The sequence below is a fragment of the Macrotis lagotis genome, chromosome 1 (assembly GCF_037893015.1).
Source record: "Macrotis lagotis isolate mMagLag1 chromosome 1, bilby.v1.9.chrom.fasta, whole genome shotgun sequence".
Classification (NCBI taxonomy): domain Eukaryota; kingdom Metazoa; phylum Chordata; class Mammalia; order Peramelemorphia; family Peramelidae; genus Macrotis; species Macrotis lagotis.
This window is the reverse complement of record NC_133658.1, coordinates 590409801-590428505: the sequence shown is the minus strand read 5'-3', so window position 1 is coordinate 590428505 and position 18705 is coordinate 590409801. Positions and strand designations below refer to the sequence as shown.

The following is an 18705-nucleotide window of genomic DNA, read 5'->3' as shown; positions in this document are numbered from 1 at the left end:
AGAAGAGGAAGTCTGTCCTCTAGAAATTTATATCCTAGTCAGAGATAGAAGGCTCTCTCCTCCCATCTTTACCTCTTCTCCCCCCACCCCCTGTCTTTCACTAACACACATGCACACAGATCTTTTTTTAAGTGATTTGGTACTAACAAGTGCTCTAGAAGCAGTGAAAGGAAAGGGGTGGACTAGGAGTTTCATGGAAAGAATAGACTCATGAGATAAGAATTAAAAAGTGGTAGAGGGAGAGAACATTTCCAATGAACAAAAATGAGAGGGAGGACAGAGTAGGGCCAGATTGCTAGGGTAACAGACTCCTGCAGCATACACGCTTACCTCACTCCAGTCTTGGAAATTAAGAGATTTCTGTAAAACTAAATGACAGGCAGAGCAGATTCTTGTATGTCTTCAGAGTAGTGGTGATTCTGGATGAGTGTTGGCATCAGATTAGGTCCCAGGAAATAAGGGGTGTTTCAGCTCACCCTTTGATTAAGAAATAAGGGAAGGCATCAAGAAGGCAGTTTTCTCATTAAAGGAAAACTGCTGTAGAACCTTAAAAGTCAATATTCAGCAGAAAAAAAGAAAGAAAAGAATTCCTCTCTGAGTGTTGGGAGTCTGTCTCCTGTATAAACTGAAGTAGATTAGTAGAAAAGAGGAGGTCTAGCTGACAGTGTTAATCATTAGCAAACAATTCCTTCTCTCTGAGGAATAACATTAGATTAATCTTCATTTCCGTGCCAGGGTATATTCTCTTGAAATAGCCTCCTGCTGCCCTGAGGAATCCAATTAGCTTCTTCCTCCAGCAGCAAAGTTCTTAATTGCGTTTGCATTTGGGGGTCTGTCTTGCCTCTCCAATAGGTCTTCATTCACTTGTGATAATAGGCAACATGCAGGCAAGTCTATGCATCCTGCCCATTTGTCAGACTGCAATAATCTGGTTTTCCATAGCAAATGATAAAAACTCATGGCAGGCCAAGAAGACAGGTAATCCATCAAATATTTCTTTTCAATTCAGTTCAAAAAACATTTATTAAGAGCCTATTATTTATAAGAAAGAGGCAGCATCAAAGCATAGAGAGAAACCAAGGTCCAAGCTCTGACATATAGTGGATATGGGACTGTCAATGAATCAATCTCTGCGCCCTCAAGTATAAGTTACCATAAGTTAGCATTGGTGGGAAGACTTATCATCCAAGAGTTCCCTCAACTGGGGACATCACAGGATATACTAGTGCTAAGTGCAGGAGGAAACAATGGAGTCCCTGTCCTTAAGGATTTGCAGTTTAATTATAATCTTTATTGAAGTCCTTACTTCTATACCAAAACTGAAGATTGTGTCTATATTAGTACCAGTTGTAACATTTCATAATTTCTAAAAGGAATTTCAACAGTTACAATAGTCATACATACCATGGATCATGGTCACATCTTAAAAGCATTTCTAAAGAAATGCTTATATTGTGCGTGTGTGTGTATATGTATATACATATATATGCACATGAAACTACTTTCAAACAACTACAAAACATTAACTTTTCCAGTATGAGCTAGAGTGTTAACACAAAAGGCATAATTATTTAATTTCTGAAGTTAGAATGGAATATTTACTGTAAAGAAAAATTAAAAAGCTTTTCAGTATGACCTTTACTTTATTGAATCAATGTGAAGAACACAATTTGAACTCTGAATTCATTCATCTTTTAAGGCTGTCCTCTGAATAACTTCAGCTCAAAGCATTCAATTAAGTACTGGGGATATGTACTTGGACTGAAGTTTGGTAATAATGCAGTCCAACTGTCTCCTTTTCTCACTGTGGAAAATGCTTATATAATATTGAAGGATAATGTTCACCAGCCATTCTGGTTTGATTCTGTACCTATCCAGATGATATATTTTTGCTATAAGGACAAATTCATTATAAAGCATCCATTCTGGCTTGTGGTCCAGAACAGTTGAAATATGCAACAGCACTACTTGCTTGTCCTTTGCATTTAAATAATGCTATGATCATTCAAAATGCACCACTTGCATAAAATATCCAGTAATCAAAGCTTTTCTTATATTAATATAATAGTCTCTGCTTATGAAGTCTGTACTTCTACAAGGCAAATTAAATCCATCCATGAATTGTGACAGCTGCTGGCTTACATTGTCAGTAGACATCAGGACCTGAAGTTAATGAAGTTGTCATAACATAACTGGATTGACTCATGATTTTGTTTAAAAGTGGTAAATGATCAGCACTGTCAGGTGATCTCCATCTATGTGGGCAAATCTCATCTGCTGCTTGTTTGTCTTTTATAGGGCAAACAAAACACTGTGGGACTGACAACATAGCAGTACCACATAGGAATTCATTAGAAAAGTTGTAGTCACAACTTACAACAACCATTTTAGCAAGCTGTGAATTCAATGGAAATTCTGCCTTCATGAATTCAATTCAGGCAAATCTCCATTGCCATTTAAAGCAGTCAGATATTAAAGCAGTCATCAGTTTCAGGAGCTGATGGGTCCATAAAATCGAGTGTACCAAGTTTCTTCAATGTAATACCACTGAACCAAAATTAGACCTCAAAATTTCAAGATATGTATTGTCCTGTACTTTAGTTTTATAGGCTTTCTCTCTATAAAATCTGAAACATTTTCCAGGCCTAGTATGAACAGATTTGCTGGGCAGAAACTTTGCTGATTGCTGTCACCAAAAGAGACTCCACTCTGATTCAAGGATCGTATACCTTTTGTTTTGCAAATACAGGTCAATAACAAAAATATCATCATCTGTTGTTAGTGATGTCTCTGCAATATTGGCAAATAGAACCACCTTTTTTTTTTTTAGGTTTTTGCAAGGCAAATGGGGTTAAGTGGCTTGCCCAAGGCCACACAGCTAGGTAATTATTAAGTGTCTGAGACCGAATTTGAACCCAGGTACTCCTGACTCCAGGGCCAGTGCTTTATCCACTGCACCACCTAGCCACCCCTAGAACCACCTTTTATCCTATGGTTCCCTTTTTTTTTGAAGGGTGATGCTCAAAAATGTTCTTATTATTGATGTGGAAGTATAGAATAAAGAGGGGTGATTTTAATAATTTCAAGTTTTGGACTTAAATCATCAACTTGCTACTTCATTCTCTTTAGGGCTTTATTAATTTGCTCTTGTCCACTAAAAAAAAAAAAATCTCTTCAGGGGCAGCCAGGTGGCACCAGCCCTGGATTCAGGAGGATCTGAGTTCAAATGTGATCTCAAACACTTAATGCTTACTTAGTTGTGTGACCTTGAGCAAGTCACTTAACCCCATTGCCTTACAAAAAAAAAACCCAAACAAAAACAATGGAAAAGATCTTCTTACTTTTTTTAAGACATGCAAATTTGTAGCACAGTTTGAATTGATGCTTTGAGGTAATCTCTCTGGTTTTATAGCATAAAAAAATCTCTATGGAATGTGTGTAGCCAGGGATAGTTAAAAAGAGACAATAAAGGAAGTAAATCTGAAATTTCCTCACAGCTAAAGAAGCCCTGATAACAATAACAGGAATCTGATCTTTGTCTCACAACTTCCTTCAGAATTCCCATTGGAACACCTGTGGACAAAATTCTTTCATGAGTCATCAAAGATTATAACACCATAGCACTTTAGAAGGGTAACATTCACACTTGAAATAACAGTCTTCTATCTTTCCTGTATTTAAGAATGCATCTTAAAATCAAATGGAGTACACAACATTGCATTCCTGGGCAGCCGACATTACATAAATTTCATGAACAACTCCCTTGAGTCAAATTCATTCAGCAACTCTCCTGGGCAGTCTACCCCTCTCTTAGGTTCTGGTAAGGAACATATGTATCCAACACACCACTGTGGAAATCTCTGTTGTTTTACCAGAAGGGGTGTCATCTACTAGTAGGAAGGACTAATGCCTAGCCAGAAAATGTGTAAACTTATCTTTACATTCCCAGACTATGACATTCTTTAGAAGACCATAGTAATGAGGAGTTTGGGATAGATTAATCTTTCTTTCTCTTGATTTCCTTTTTCATGATCTTTCAGCCATGATCTTGAGCCTTTCTTCCCAGTAGTGCCCCCACATTCTTGCCAGAGGGATGATCCTTCCCCAGATCCAGTTGGTGCTGCTTGTACATGGTCTTTCACAAGTCACACTGTAATTGAGGCAATGCCCAATCAATCCTTAAGGTTGGGTAAAAGAGAAATGGGGAAGAGAGACCAAGAATGATCACTTCCAAAAAAAGAAGTTAAAAAGAAATTTGGGAAGACTAAGACCCTTAGGGTATCTCATGATTAAGACAGGTGATAAAGACACCTATAGATTGTTGAGAGCTCATCTCATTTTTCTAATCTCTCTTTAAATTTATAAACTCAGTCTTATAAAAATCCCCTTCTCTGGCTTCATTTGTCATTTAGACAAGCACATGTAGATTCCCAGGCTTTGCTCATTCTGAGGATCCTGTGGAAGGGGCACAAGAGATTAAATTTACCCACAACCTCTCTATGACCCAGAACATAATGCATTCCTTCAAGTTTGCTAGGCTAAAGATTTTAAAAACTTCTGCATTCAGAGACAGAGAAGAAGAAAAGGGATGGAGACAAGTAAATAAGATAGGAAGTATAGAAGAGATATGGGCATATGGCATATAATAGCATTATTCTGACCAATGTCAATTCTTAATAACATCATTAGTAATGTAACTTAATCCTAACATGATATTGCAAAGCACCACCCTAATTTTATTTAGTTAGAAACTCAATCATAATATTTTCCCCCTGTGGAATTAATTGCTTCCTGTAATGCCATTTTATCTAATCATAGAACAATGGAAAAGGCACTGAATTTGAAGTTAGATAACTAAGTACAAATCTTAGCTGTACCGAGGGACTCTGGGTAAATCTAATCTAGCCTGTTTCTTCACCATTAAAATGAAGAAGTTGGATTAGAAGATGTCTACAATTCCTTCCTGCTTCATGAATATAGGTATCTGATACCTCTAAGACATCCAGATTGCCTTGTATTTTCTCCAAAATTTGATTTCTTTTCTTACTTTTTCGTTCAAACTTAAAGCAATGAAGACTGGGATTTCTTATGTTCTTTCAGAAACCCTTGCTTAATTCTCCCCCCTTGTGGAAGAATGGGGACATTGCAGGAAAGCAAATTCTTCCCAAGTGCATAGAGTGATAAGAGAGCTGAAAGATTCCTCCAAATTGGCTAATCTAGACTTTGCATTTTATTGATGAGGAAACTAAGGCTAATTGAGGTTAAATGACACATGACACACCAGAGGCAGGATTTGAATGCAAGTCTTCAGATTCCAGAGCCTGCTTCTTTCCACTAGAGCACAAACAATAGCAATGTCCTTCTGGAGCTGTCAACAGACAGCTCCCCCCAAAAAGCACAATCAGCTGTAGAGTATGGATACTTAGGACCCTTTTGAGCATTCCATCATTCTGAAGTCCTGCAATGAAATTTCCTTGGAGGTGAAATGTGTGTTGCTTGACACTGATGGCAGTGTTGTCTTCACTGCTAGAAATAAAAACACAAAAATTAGATAACCCCTGTCTTTAAGTGGCCTACATTCATTCCACTGAGAGAGACAATGTGTACATAGATATGCAAAAATATGTGAAATTAAATATAGAATTTGTTTTTGGAGAAAATAAAAAACTGGAATAAAATTATAAGAGATGGTCAATTAATTGTCTCCTTCACCTTTATAGAAGCCCAGGTAAGATAAGAATCTGGGAGGGGAAACTTACCCCCCTTCTTTTTAAAGAAGTGTGATAAAATGAAAAGAGCATTGAACTTGATATCCTAGATTCAAGTTCTAAGTCTGACCCTTAACTATATCTGACTACAGGAAGTCACTTAAATTTCCTGAACCTGAATTGCTTCAGCTGTAAAACAAGGACTTGTGATTTGTGATTTCATTGGCACAGGCAACTCACAGATGAAGAAATTCCTTCTCCAAGAGCATTGAAAACTTTAATAATTTGCACACTCATGTTTTGTCAGAGCTAAGACTTTTACCATGTCTTCCCAACGCTGACGCCATCTCTATCAGTATGCCATGCTGCCTCTCATAAAATGAGAATGAATGCTTGTACTATCTGTTTTATAGGCTTGCTATGAGGAAGCCACTTCATGAATATTAAATAACTATAGATATGTGAATGTCTATAGAAATGAATATAATTTCCTGGTGTGAATAAGAGAGTTTTATGATCCACTATTTCCAGTGCCACTCTCTTTCATTAATTAATCTCCTATTTGGTCTTCTTCCCCAGGGATTGCTCATCTCAAAGAGGATCAGTGCATGAATTCCCACAGTGACTTTGTAGTTGTTGTTGAGTTGTTTCTCAGTAATGTCTAACTCTTCATGACTCCTAACTCTTCATGATCCCTTTTGGGGGTTTCTTGGCAAAGATACTGGAGTGGTTCCAGCTCTAAGCCCTGAACTCTATCCATTATACTATCTTTCACTGACATAACTGTAAAGAATGCTAAACACAAAAAAATATTCTGAAATATAGATTTATTTGAAATGTCAAGTTAAAAAAACAGAACAAGAACTATGACAAATATATATACATGACAATGTAGTTATAAATGCAAGAAGTTATAGCAATAATTATTGATAAGTTGGTGTCTAAATTGTCTAATTGATTTTTTATTATTATGCTGATTAATATATAGAATGCAGCTTAAGTCATCCTGTCTAGAAATGAGCCTAGGATGAGTCATGTCGCAAAACAACTCTTGGATTCCATTGTCCTCAAGAACTTGTGCCACTAGATTATAAAGAGATACTTTGAGTTATATCAGATAACTGTGGGGCTCCTAGATTTAAGTACCTCCCTGGTCCTTTTTTTCCTTCTGTATTTTAATTGTGTTGAACAATTAGCTATTAAGAATTTGATGAGTGCCAGTTATTCTTTGCAAACAATTGGCATCTGCAACCTCTAAAACAGTCCAGATTATGCTATGTTTTCCTGGTATTAAAGTGGTAGCAATTTCTTATAAGGTTTTCTTTTTTGTTAACCTTAGGTAGAAGTCTTAATATGGAAATATACACTAAAGTCTGCAGTTTAGCCTAATTGATAACTACAACAGAATCCCCTTGTATCTAAATTTGGCATCTTTGAACACTGGTAGGAAGATGAAGGAAGCTGGAAACTTTATTTCTATATATTTCAAAGACTATGCAATATTCAAAGAAGATGCAGTCTTAAGATAAACTGCTTTGAATATTAGCCTATAATTATACTATCCATACTCTTGCTTAAAGAATTTATGGATTGATGAAAAGGATACTTTTATATAATTTCAGGACCAAGTGATCTTAATGAAAATTTTTTTTTCTTAAATGGACTTTTCTAGAAATTGCTCATTAATTTTTACGAACTTTGCATACACTATGCTTTAATAGCTTTAAAAGGAAATTTATTAGATGTCTAATAAGTACCAGGCACTGTATTAGGCCCTGGGGGGGATAAGAAGATGAATATAAGGCCAATTTCTTCAGAGAGCTTACAGTCCAGTAACTCCTAGAACCAGTAGTCGGAGTGAAGCTGATACATAGGTTCAGCACTAGTGCAGTGGACAGTACCTAAAATACTTAAGCCAACTTCTCTGCCTATTCAGTCAAGCACTTGTACAATTGGCTGGACCATGTTTAGCTAAGATACTTAAGGGTCTGTTTCCTGGGTAGATTTTAAGTAGATTGGACAAGGTTTTTTGGCTTTTGACTATCTGAATTGTGACCTTTCAGGGCACCAAAAATGTATAACTATATTGTAATGTTCTGACTTCTCTGATGTGAGAATATTTTCTATCATGTGCTGTATCAGATGTGGGAGAATATGTATGTGTTTATTGTCTTGTGGCAATCTGTTAAGACAAAAATATTCATTGTTCTGGCAAGGATTGAGTTTTTGATGAGAAAGACTATTAGATATAGCTTCACCTCTAGTTATTATATAGTACAAGTATATTGATTCTATCGGTCATCCTTGACAAATTTTGAGAAACCAGGTTTGACACTAGAAAAACTGATCAGATAAATATATGTAATATAAGATGATAATGTGTCATAAAGAGATATATGAAAAGTTATGAGTTCAAAGGAGATAAATTGTAGGTTCTGATATATATTCAATGAAGTCATGATATATACTATGGTCAAATGTGTAGATAGATAATGAAATCTGGAATATTGTAATTTTTCCCCTTTCAGACTGTTGCAATCATTTTTATAATATATTCAGTTAATGTTTTGAAGTTAATTTTTATATCATGGTCATTTCTGGTGAAGAACTAGAAGTAGGATTTTCCCTTCTTTGAAGCATTTTTTTGAAATTCATTTTTTTCAATTATGAATTCTTTCCTCTCTCCTCACTACCTCTCCAATCCATTGAAAAAATAAAAAAAACAGTACCCCTTCTTAAATTGCAGAACATTCTCAAAAAGTTCCATTCCTCTCTAGCATTCTTCCCTCCCTGCCAAGTGTATTTTACAATCCCCAAAACATCTCCTATAATCTGCTATAGTAGGAGTTCCTTGCATTCAAGCAGCCAGTTTCCTTAAGAGGTATCTTCTCTGGTACATGGAATCCTTTTTTGTCATCAGGTAAAGAAGTTTGGGTTTTCAAACATTGTGGAGTCATTGCTAAATGAGGTTAAATGGTTTACTTGGTATTTTTTTCAGTTTCAGTCTCAAAAGAAATTGATTTTGACTGAAAGATAAAGATTTCCTTCTTATAACCTGATATCCTCTGAAGCAATTGCTCCATTATGGAATCATTAAAATCCCAAACAAGTTCTCCAAATATATATTCCTCGTGCTGTTGTAGTCCAACTTTCTGATATTCTTTACTAAATATCAAAGGAAGATTCTAGGGATAAGGATGATATCTGCTCTATACTCACTTTGGATAATTATTTTCTAGTATAATTTATACAGGGCACTAGTTGGTACAGTGGATCAAGTGCAGGACTAGAATCAGGAAGATCTAAGCTCATATTTACATATGGAAAATATATATAATGTATATGGAATATGTACATATACATATATATGAAAACTCCTATTTTGTGAAATTCTTATTTGTGATCATATCTTTGGACATCCGTACTTAAAGGTCAATGTTCCACATATATGTACATCTATATATGACTTCATATATATGCATGTGTATATGTATGTATGTATGCAAGCTTCCAATACCCTCTTTTTTTTAAGCAATTAGGTGACAGTGGATATAATCTCTGGGTCTAGAGTCAGGAAAGCCTGAGTAATAATCTGATGACAGACATTTAGCCAGTTGTTTGTCTGACCCTAGCCAGTTGTTTGTCTGACCCTGAGAAAGTCATTGTCTGCCTCAGTTTCTTCATCTGTAGAATGGAAATAATATCTGTAGAATGGGGATATAATACATATATATATGGAACGTTGACCTTTAACAAAGGGATGATCACTTCCAAAGGGATGATCACAGATATATAAACTTACTACCACAATAGATGGAAAGTATAATCTCCTTTTCCACCTTAGTCTTTGGGGAGGGGAAGGGAATTAGATTTATAATTAATCTCCTTTCCATAGAGAACATTCCCAGTTTCAAATCCGCAGGTTTGGATCTCAGGCACCTGGCTTCTCAGAATTTCCATTTTTCTTTGTTTTTTTGTTTTAGGTTTTTGCAAGGCAAATGGGGTTAACTGGCTTGCCCAAGGCTGCACAGCTAGGTAATTATTAAGTGTCTGAGGCTGGATTTGAACTGAGGTACTCCTGACTCCAAGGCCAGTGCTCTATCCACTGTGCCACCTAGCTGCCCCATAGAATTTCCATGTTGACCTTTTTAGTTGCACCATAATCCTTACTCCAAGTTTGCCATGGTTCCAACATGGGGATTGACTCTTGGGGAATCACCCCTGTCAACCGAGACTGAGGATAAACATAGAATAGAAACATACCCCTTTTCCACCCCATATTGTTTAGTCATTTCAGTCTTCTGACTCTTTGTGACCCCATTTGGGGTTTTCACGGCAAAGATACTGGAATGCTTAGCCATTTCATTCTCCAGTTCATTTTACATATGAGGAAAATGAGGCAAACTAGGTTAAACAATTTGACCAGGATCACCCAGGTAGTAAGAGTCAGAGGCCAGATTTGAATTCATGAAGATGAGTCTTCCTGACTCTAGGCCCAATACTTTTTCCACTATTCTGAGTAAGTGTCCCTTCTCTCTGGTCATTTCTCCAGTGCTGAAATAAATAGAGGTAAACTGAGGAAGGTATTTTCCCTCCCCTCTCACCAGTTCAGTGGGGTAGCAGAAAAAAGTGACAGAAAAGAGCAGCCAAAAAGATGTGAAAAAAGAAGCACTTGCTTGATTTAACAATTTTAAAGACTCAAGCAGCCATTCAAAAGAGGTTATCCTAGCTGCAAAAGAGGTTATCCTAGCTACAACTCTGCAGGTTTCATGCTAGACAAACTGAGCTTATTCAGATGCCCTTCAAGGCTGGTTCCATTTTAGAAGTCCATGTGGAAAAAGAAGACTGTATAGGAAATTATGAATCTATTCTGTATAATTTTTTTCAACACGGCAATTGGTTAAGTGACTTGGGTAAAGTCACACAGCTAGATAATTATTAAGTGTCTGGGTCAGATTTGAATTCAGGTCCTCCTGACTCCAGGGTTGGTGCTCTATCCACTGCACCACCTAGCTGCCCCAACATATAACTTTTTTCCCATGAATTTATTTATTTCTTTTTTTAATTTTACAGTTTTTCCCCTAATCTCACTTCCCTCCCCCCAACCACCTTAGAAGGCAGTCTGTTAGTCTTTACATTGTTTCCATGTCATACATTGATCTAAATTGAATGTGTTGAGAGAGAAATCATATCCTTAAGGAAAAAAAATAAAATATAAGAGATAGAAAAATTACATAAGAAGATAATTTTTTTGTTTATTTGTTTTAAATTAAAGGAAATAGTCTTTGGTCTTTGTTCAAACTCCACAATTCTTTCTCTGGATACAGATGGTATTCTTCATTGCAGATAATCCAAAATTGTCCCTGATTGTTGCACTGATGGAATGAGCAAGTTCATTAAGACTGATTATCAACTCCATGTTACTTTTATGGTGTACAGTATTGTTCTTGTTCTGCTCATCTCACTCAGCATCAGTTCATGCAAATCCATCCAGGCTTCTCTGAATTCCCATCCCTCCTGGTTTCTAATAGAACAATAGTGTTCCATAATGTACATATACCACAATTTGTTCAGCCATTCCCCAATTGAAGGACATTCACTCAATTCCCAATTCTTTACCACCACAAACAGCTGCTATGAAAATTTTTGTACAAATGATGTTTCTAACCTTTTTCATCATCTCTTCAGGGTATAGACCCAGTAGTGGTATTGCTGGATCAAAGGGTATGCACATTTTTATTGCCCTTTGGGCATAATTCCAAATTGGTCTCCAGAAAGGTTAGATGAGTTCACAGCTCCACCAACAATGTATTAGTGTCCCAGATTTCTCACATCCCTTCCAACAATGATCATTATCCTTTCTGGTCATATTGGCCAGTCTGAGAGGTGTGAAGTGGTATCTCAGAGAAGCTTTAATTTGCATTTCTGTAATAAGTAATGATTTAGAGCAATTTTTCATATGACTATGGATTGCTTTGATTTCCTCATCTGTACATTGCTCTGCATATCCTTTGACCATTTGTCAATTGGGGAATGGCTTGTTGTTTTTTTTAATAAACTTGACTCAGTTCTCTATACATTTTTGAAATGAGTCCTTGTCAGAAATACTAGTTGTAAAAATTGTTTCTCAATTTGCTACATTTCTTTTGATCTTGGTTGCAGTGGTTTTGTCTGTGCAAAATCTTTTTAATTTAATGTAATCAAAATTATCTAGTTTGTTTTTAATATTCTTCATCTCTTCCTTGGTCATAAACTTCTTCTCTTTCCATAGAACTGACAGGTAAACTACAACTTGATCTCCTAGGTTGCTTCTAGTGTTGTCTTTAATGTCTAAATCCTGTATTCGTTTTGGTCTTATCTTGGTATTAGGCTGTGAGGTGTTGGTCTAATCCAAGTTTCTGCCATACTGACTCACAATTTTCCCAACAGTTTTTATGGAAGAGAGAGTTTTTATTCCCGAAGCTGGATTCTTTGGGTTTATCAAATATCAGATTACTATAATCACTTCCTCCAATTGCACCTAGTCTATTCCAACATGTAACTTTTTTTTAAGGTTTTTGCAAGGCAAATGAGGTCAAGTGGCTTGCCCAAGGCCACACAACTAGCTAATTATTAAGTGTCTGAGACCAGATTTGAACCCAGATACTCCTGACTCCAGGGCCGGTGCTTTATCCACTGCGCCACCTAGCCGCCCCTCAACATGTAACTTTTAAAGATGACCTACTTGTGATTCTTTCTGGTTTCCCTTCTATTCCATGAATTTAAAAAATGTTTCAATAATCCTCTCTTTTTTTTAAGCAATTAATGAAAGTGGATATAACCTCTGATCCTAGAATCAGGAAGACCTGAGTACAAATCTGACATTAGACACTTAAGCCAGTTGCATGACTTACCCTGAATAATTTACTCTGTTTGCCTCAGTTTCTCATCTGTAGAATAATAATAGAACCTACTTCATAGGAAACTCAGAGATCATTTGATCTAATCATACCTGATCAGGAACCAATTCTATTACATATCCAGTACTGAAGTAATAGAGAACTCAGTACTTTACAAAGCAGTCCCTTCTACCTCTGGACAGCTCTAATGATCTTCTTCCAGAAAACAAATGACCAGAGTCACAGAGGTAAATGTAACCATTGCTTAATTTTGAAACATAAAATACCAGAGAGCTCACAGAAGTAATACTTCCAACTGCTAGCTCTGACAAACAAAATAAATAACCTGAGCCACAATAGCAATGTAACTGCTGTAAACTCTGAAAATACCAAAGAGCTCATTATTTTAACCACAGTTGACTCTGAAAAATAATATAAGAACAAAATAAAACCAAAGAGCCAAAACTAGTTATAAGCAAAAAAATTTTCTTTATTCCATTGAAGGAAACTAGACACATGTGCTGAGACCTCTCTTTAGTAAGATCAAACCTTGTTATATATCAGTGGCTACACAATGAGTTGTAGCTGTGACAATGAGAGGTAACAGCAACAATGAGATGATGTTGATTCATAGCAGGGCTTCATGACTGGGACATGGATCCTGTCAGTGTTTGTCTGAGTCAAGGGACCAACTAGAATTTTGCTGTGGCTGAAATCATCCAGAGGGTGAGTGCAAAGTATTGTTGTTATGCCAAGCTCAGGGCATAGCTTGTTTGCTAGGTTTATACTAATAGTAAAAAGAGAGAAGTGATCTTGGTATGGTGATCCTGATATACCAACTGAAATCTACTTCCTTACAACTTTTACCTGTTGCTCCTTGTTTTACTCTCTAGGACTAAGCCAAATCTATAATTAATTTTTTAATTTCTTATTTCTTTTTTAACTTTCTATTTTTTCCCAATTACATGAAAAGATAATTTTCAACATTCATTTTCTGTAAGATTTTGAGTTCCACAGTGTTCTCTACCTCCCGCCCTTTCCTGAATGATCCAAGAGAGGATTTCCTTCCTAAACTCTATAGGCCTTCTGGGAAACAACAGAGTAGGAGAATTCTCATAGAGAATTCCAAATATGAGAATTAAAAGCTATAGTCTTCTATTGAGAGAAGGGGAACTTCTGGACATAACAACCCAGGAAGTGAGGAAAGTATCACACATGTGGCTCCACTTCTGGAAGGTGATATGCAAGGTACCTGAACTTTGTCTTCTGCATTACAATGTATTATGTGAATGGGGTGGGTCCCATAGGGAAAGGGGGTGGAGTGTTTCTCATGCAGGAGAGTCTGAGCTGTCCTTTGTAGCATAAGATGTCTATAGGGCTATGAAAGAGAGATTTACTGAAATATTCTAGTAACTAAGTCAGTAGTGCCATGAGGCTTAAAGTCCCTCAAGTTTCCCTTAAGACAAAAAGATTGTTGGGAATATTGCATTTTTATTGTATTTTTGTTTTGTTTTTTCCTTTGTGCACTGTTTATGGGCTTCTGGGAGCCTTTGTGTCTTCTGTATTTTCTTTGTTGTGAAATAAAAAGTGCCCTTTATACACACATACATATATGTATATAGTTTCCCTGAGTATTTATATGGGATCTTGGGGAGCCCTTTTGCCCACATCTATGTAAACTATCCAAACAAAGGCTATATAGTCTGAGATTTCCAGAGTAAATTTTTGATGAAGGCATAGTTAAAGAGGTATTTATGTGGGGGTAGGGGGGGTGCCCCAAAGATTATACCCAGTTCATGAAAGCCCAAATTTCCTGTATCAATACAGCTCAGTACTTAAATGTTGTGCAATTTGCAGTCTTAGAAATTTGTCTAAGGTCATGACACACTATTGGATCAGAAGCAGGATTTAAACTCAGGGTCTCTTGACTATGAGGTTGTTTTGCTATGTACTGACACCAGGTATTGAGGATCACTCCATAGTAAATGTGGGGCAAGGGATGGGGGGATTCCTAAATAAAATTAATAATCTAAAACAACATGTTAAAAAATGAATTTCTTATATTCACAACCATTATTACCACCAATAAAAACCTGCTTTTCCCCAAGGCATCACCAGCCTTCCACTTTTCCAGGATTATAACCTTAGCAAACATCTTTGACTCTTCCCTCTTCCTCACTTCACACATCCAATAAATTGCCCAGTCCTGCTCATGCTACCTCCAAAATATTTTTTGGCTCCCTTCCACCTACACTACAACTTCCTTTATCAAACCTTGATCTCTTTTCATTTTATTGCCTTTAGCATCTTAAGTCTTCCATATCCAGTCAAATCTCTTCTCCAATTTATCCTACTTTTTTTTTAATGCAAAGTTTAAATCATTTTGGCCTTAACTTAAAAAGGGTTATTGGCTCTCCATCCATAGCATTTAAAGTCCTTTAAAATTATCTCTGTTCAAATCATTTTGGCCTTAAAATAGTTAGTGGCTCCAAATAAAGTATAAACTCTTTACCCCCTAACATTTAAAGTCCTTCACAATCTCTCTTATCTGTTCCCAACTAACCTCATTTGATTTATCCTTATATGTTTTATATCTCAAGTAAACTCAATTACTCTAACCATTTTCTTGCTGTGCCTTCTCCCACCATAATGCTTTTGCCCCCTCTATTACCGATGCCTGGAATGTTCTTCATCTCTAATGAAGTCTCTCTCTTCCTCCAAGTTTAACTCAGGTGCCACTATTTTTAATAAAAACATCTATAAGACTTTTATCTTCCAGATGAAGGTAATGTCTTCCTCACAATTCTCATATATAGCACATTATCTTGATTTCTCCTTTGTAGATATGCATTTCCAGTTTTTATCTGGGTTATCTACATTTGATTTTTGAATGGAGAGGAGATTCTATATACATCTTTGAAACCCAAGAATTCAGTACAATGCTTATATATATATACATATATACATATATATATATATATATGTATATATATATATACCAAGTACTTAATGTTAAATTAAATTGTAATTAAATGTGTCAAAAATGAACTCAGATTGGGGGGCAGCTAGGTGGAGCAGTGGATAGAGCACCAGCCCTGGAGTCAGGAGAACCTGAATTCAAATCCAGCCTCAAACACTTAATTACCTAGCTGTGTGACCTTGAGCAAGTCACTTAACCCCATTACCTTGCAAAAACTAAAAAAAAAACCCATGAACTCAGATTGTTGAGGATTAAAATGGGTTTAATAACTGTGAAATAAACCTTTCCCCACTCCTAATGGGAATAAAGACAGGATCCCCTCCCCAACTGTAGGAATTTGGCTTTTTCCCACTAGATCACCTGTACTACTTTAGTGCTGATTTACTTAAGATTATATAATCACATAGTAATGTCTTGGCCTAAGTGATGACAGCATGGAGAAGGGGGATGATTCAGAGATTTGTCGATGTAAACGCTAGTGTTTCTACTCTGCCTATTATTTTTGCTGTGCAAACCATCAGTTGTTTTCATAATTCTCATTTCTTTTTTGAACCATTCAGAAACAATGTGCTGTGGTTACATGTTCTCAAATTCCACAGGTTTCTCTGACTCATCAAATATTGGATTATTTTCTGTTGTTTTGCAGTATTTATTCGGATACCTGAACTTGTTTACTAGATCTGGAGGATGTTTCCTTCTGACATGTTTCCCTGGTGATTTATATGCTTATGTAAAAATGTTAGTGACTTTTCTTGAAATCTTTGGTAATTTCAAGGGATTTTTTTTCTTATTTTTCCCATTATTCATTTTCTGAATCTCTCTGATTACAGTTTTCTTCGGAGGTAGATACAAAACTAAGCCCAGTTGTATGCTATGTTCTTTCCTTCATGCTTGATGGAGAGCTGCACAGCTTCCCCTTTTCTCCTTTCTCCCTGGGCACTAAAGATATCCTGTCCTGCTCCCTCTGTTCCTCAGTTTTATGGGCCCCTATCAGTTCAGAGCTTTAGAGCGCTGGTTTTAGGATTGCCTGTCCAGGGACTAGCTCTGCTGGTGTTATGGGGTTATTTGCTATAACACTGCTCTGAGCTTTTTTTTTTTTTTTTTTTTTTTTTTAGGTTTTTGCAAGGCAAATGGGGTTAAGTAGCTTGCCCAAGGCCACATAGCTAGGTAATTATTGTCTGAGACCGGATTTGAACCCAGGTACTTCTGACTCCAGGGTTGGTGCTTTATCCACTGTGCCACCTAGCCGCCCCCTGCTCTGAGCTTTTCAGTGGTAATACAGGAAATTCGCCATCCCCTCCCCCACCTGGTAGGTTTTTGTTTCTAAAAGTTTTGGCTGCACTATCTATTGCAGTTTTCTAGGGCTCTGGAAAGACGGGGGCGGGGGTAGAACATGTTGTAGAGTTGGGTTTTGTTGCAAGCCCTTGTATCCTTGGAGTTTAGCCTAGGAAATGGGAGAGTCACTGAGTCAGCTCAGGGTCAGTAAAATGTCAGTTCCTAAGTTTAATTTTCTTTTAAACCATTTTGGTTACACTAAGCATGTATTGAAGTATACCCTCAGCCCATCTCAAGTTGCAATGAGTTCAACTGTGGCTGATCAATCCAAGGCTCAGAATGCTCTACCACAGGGGCAGATGCAAATATTCCATGTGAACACCTGGGGTGGTTACTCTAAATTTATGTATCTTATGTTTCTTTTGAGCTGCTTCCATTCTGCTTCCCTCAAAGCATAGCATCCTCACTGATGAGAGCATGTCATGTTGGGTCGTCCTGTGCCAGTGTCTCCCAGGTTGCAGATTCAATTTTACTAGCTATGTGATCGTTGGTCAGTCAGTCAATGAGCATTTATTAAGCACCTATTAGATACCAGGGCTTCTCCTAAGCACTGGGGGATACGAAGAAAGACAAAAAACAGTCCCTGCTCTCAAGGTACAGTCTAATGCAAGAGACAAAATGCAGACGACTATATATATATATAACAAGATATATACAGGACAAACTGGAGACGAGTTACAAAGAGGAGAATTAAGGGGCAGGAAGTTTCCTGTGGAAGATGGGATTTTAGCTGAGATTTTATGTAAGCCAGAGAAGCTGGGAAACAAAAATGGAATGTTCTAGGTAAAAATGGCCAGAGAAAATGCCTTGTCAAGAGAGTTTCTTATGCAAGGATTAGCAGGGATGACTGTTAGTGGATCACAACTTATGCAGAAGTTGTCAGGTATATGAAAAGAGCTTTGAATGTCAGAGGATTTTATATTTGATCCTGGAGGTATGAGGGAATCACTGGGGTTTTTTTTTAAGGTTTTTTTTTCAAGGCAATGGGGTTAAGTGGCTTGCCCAAGGCCACACAGCTAGGTAATTATTGTCTGAGGTCAGGGTACTCCTGACTCCAGGGCCAGTTATCTATCCACTGTGCCACCTAGTGGTCCCAGTCACTGAAGTTTGAATAGGGATCTGTGCTTTAGGAAGATCAATTTGACAGCTGAGAGAAGGATGGTCTGGAGTGGGGAAAGAGACTCTTGTGGCATCAAACTAAGTGTAATGAGATACATTATGAAAAACATATCAGAACTAAGATACAAGAAACAGCAGACTGACATCTCCCATTTAAGCTTACTTTGGGCATATTCTTAATGAATGCAATGGTGGGCAAAATCATCCACACCATTTGTTATTTTCCCCTTGTGTGTGTACATGTGTGTATGCATGAGTATATGTCAAGGAGAATAAATTTAAGTTTCTATTATATATAAAATGTAATTTCATTGCACAAGGTGCCTCAAGAAATGCAATCTCAGAGGCAGTTTGATCAATGAACCTTGGATTAGTTTCCATAGCAAGGCTCCCCAGATTGTTCTGTTTGCAAACTGCAATGCATTGATTATTTAAACTGCATAATTGTTACAAGACTTCTCCACAATAAAATCTAGATAGAATAAACAGAGGGAAAACAGAGGGGAAAAAAATAAGAAATTAGGCAGAAAGCAATGGATTGGATGGCTCATTAGTCTATCTTCCCTCTTGATTTGATTAACAAAATAGATATTCCTATTCAAGGGAGGTCATCAATAAACTTTCCTAACTACCATTTTCTTTTGTAATTCATTAGTTTTGGGGGGTTTTTTCCCTTATGTTTTTG

The 18705-nt window shown here is 36.9% G+C and overlaps 2 pseudogenes; both read right to left on the bottom strand.

The window, feature by feature from the left end:
- Window positions 1-1967: 1967 nt before the first annotated feature.
- On the bottom strand, window positions 1968-2806 carry LOC141505629 (ATP-dependent RNA helicase DHX15 pseudogene; annotated as a pseudogene).
- A 531-nt stretch (window positions 2807-3337) lies between these two features.
- LOC141505622 (ATP-dependent RNA helicase DHX15 pseudogene) lies at window positions 3338-4023 on the bottom strand (annotated as a pseudogene).
- Window positions 4024-18705: the final 14682 nt, after the last annotated feature.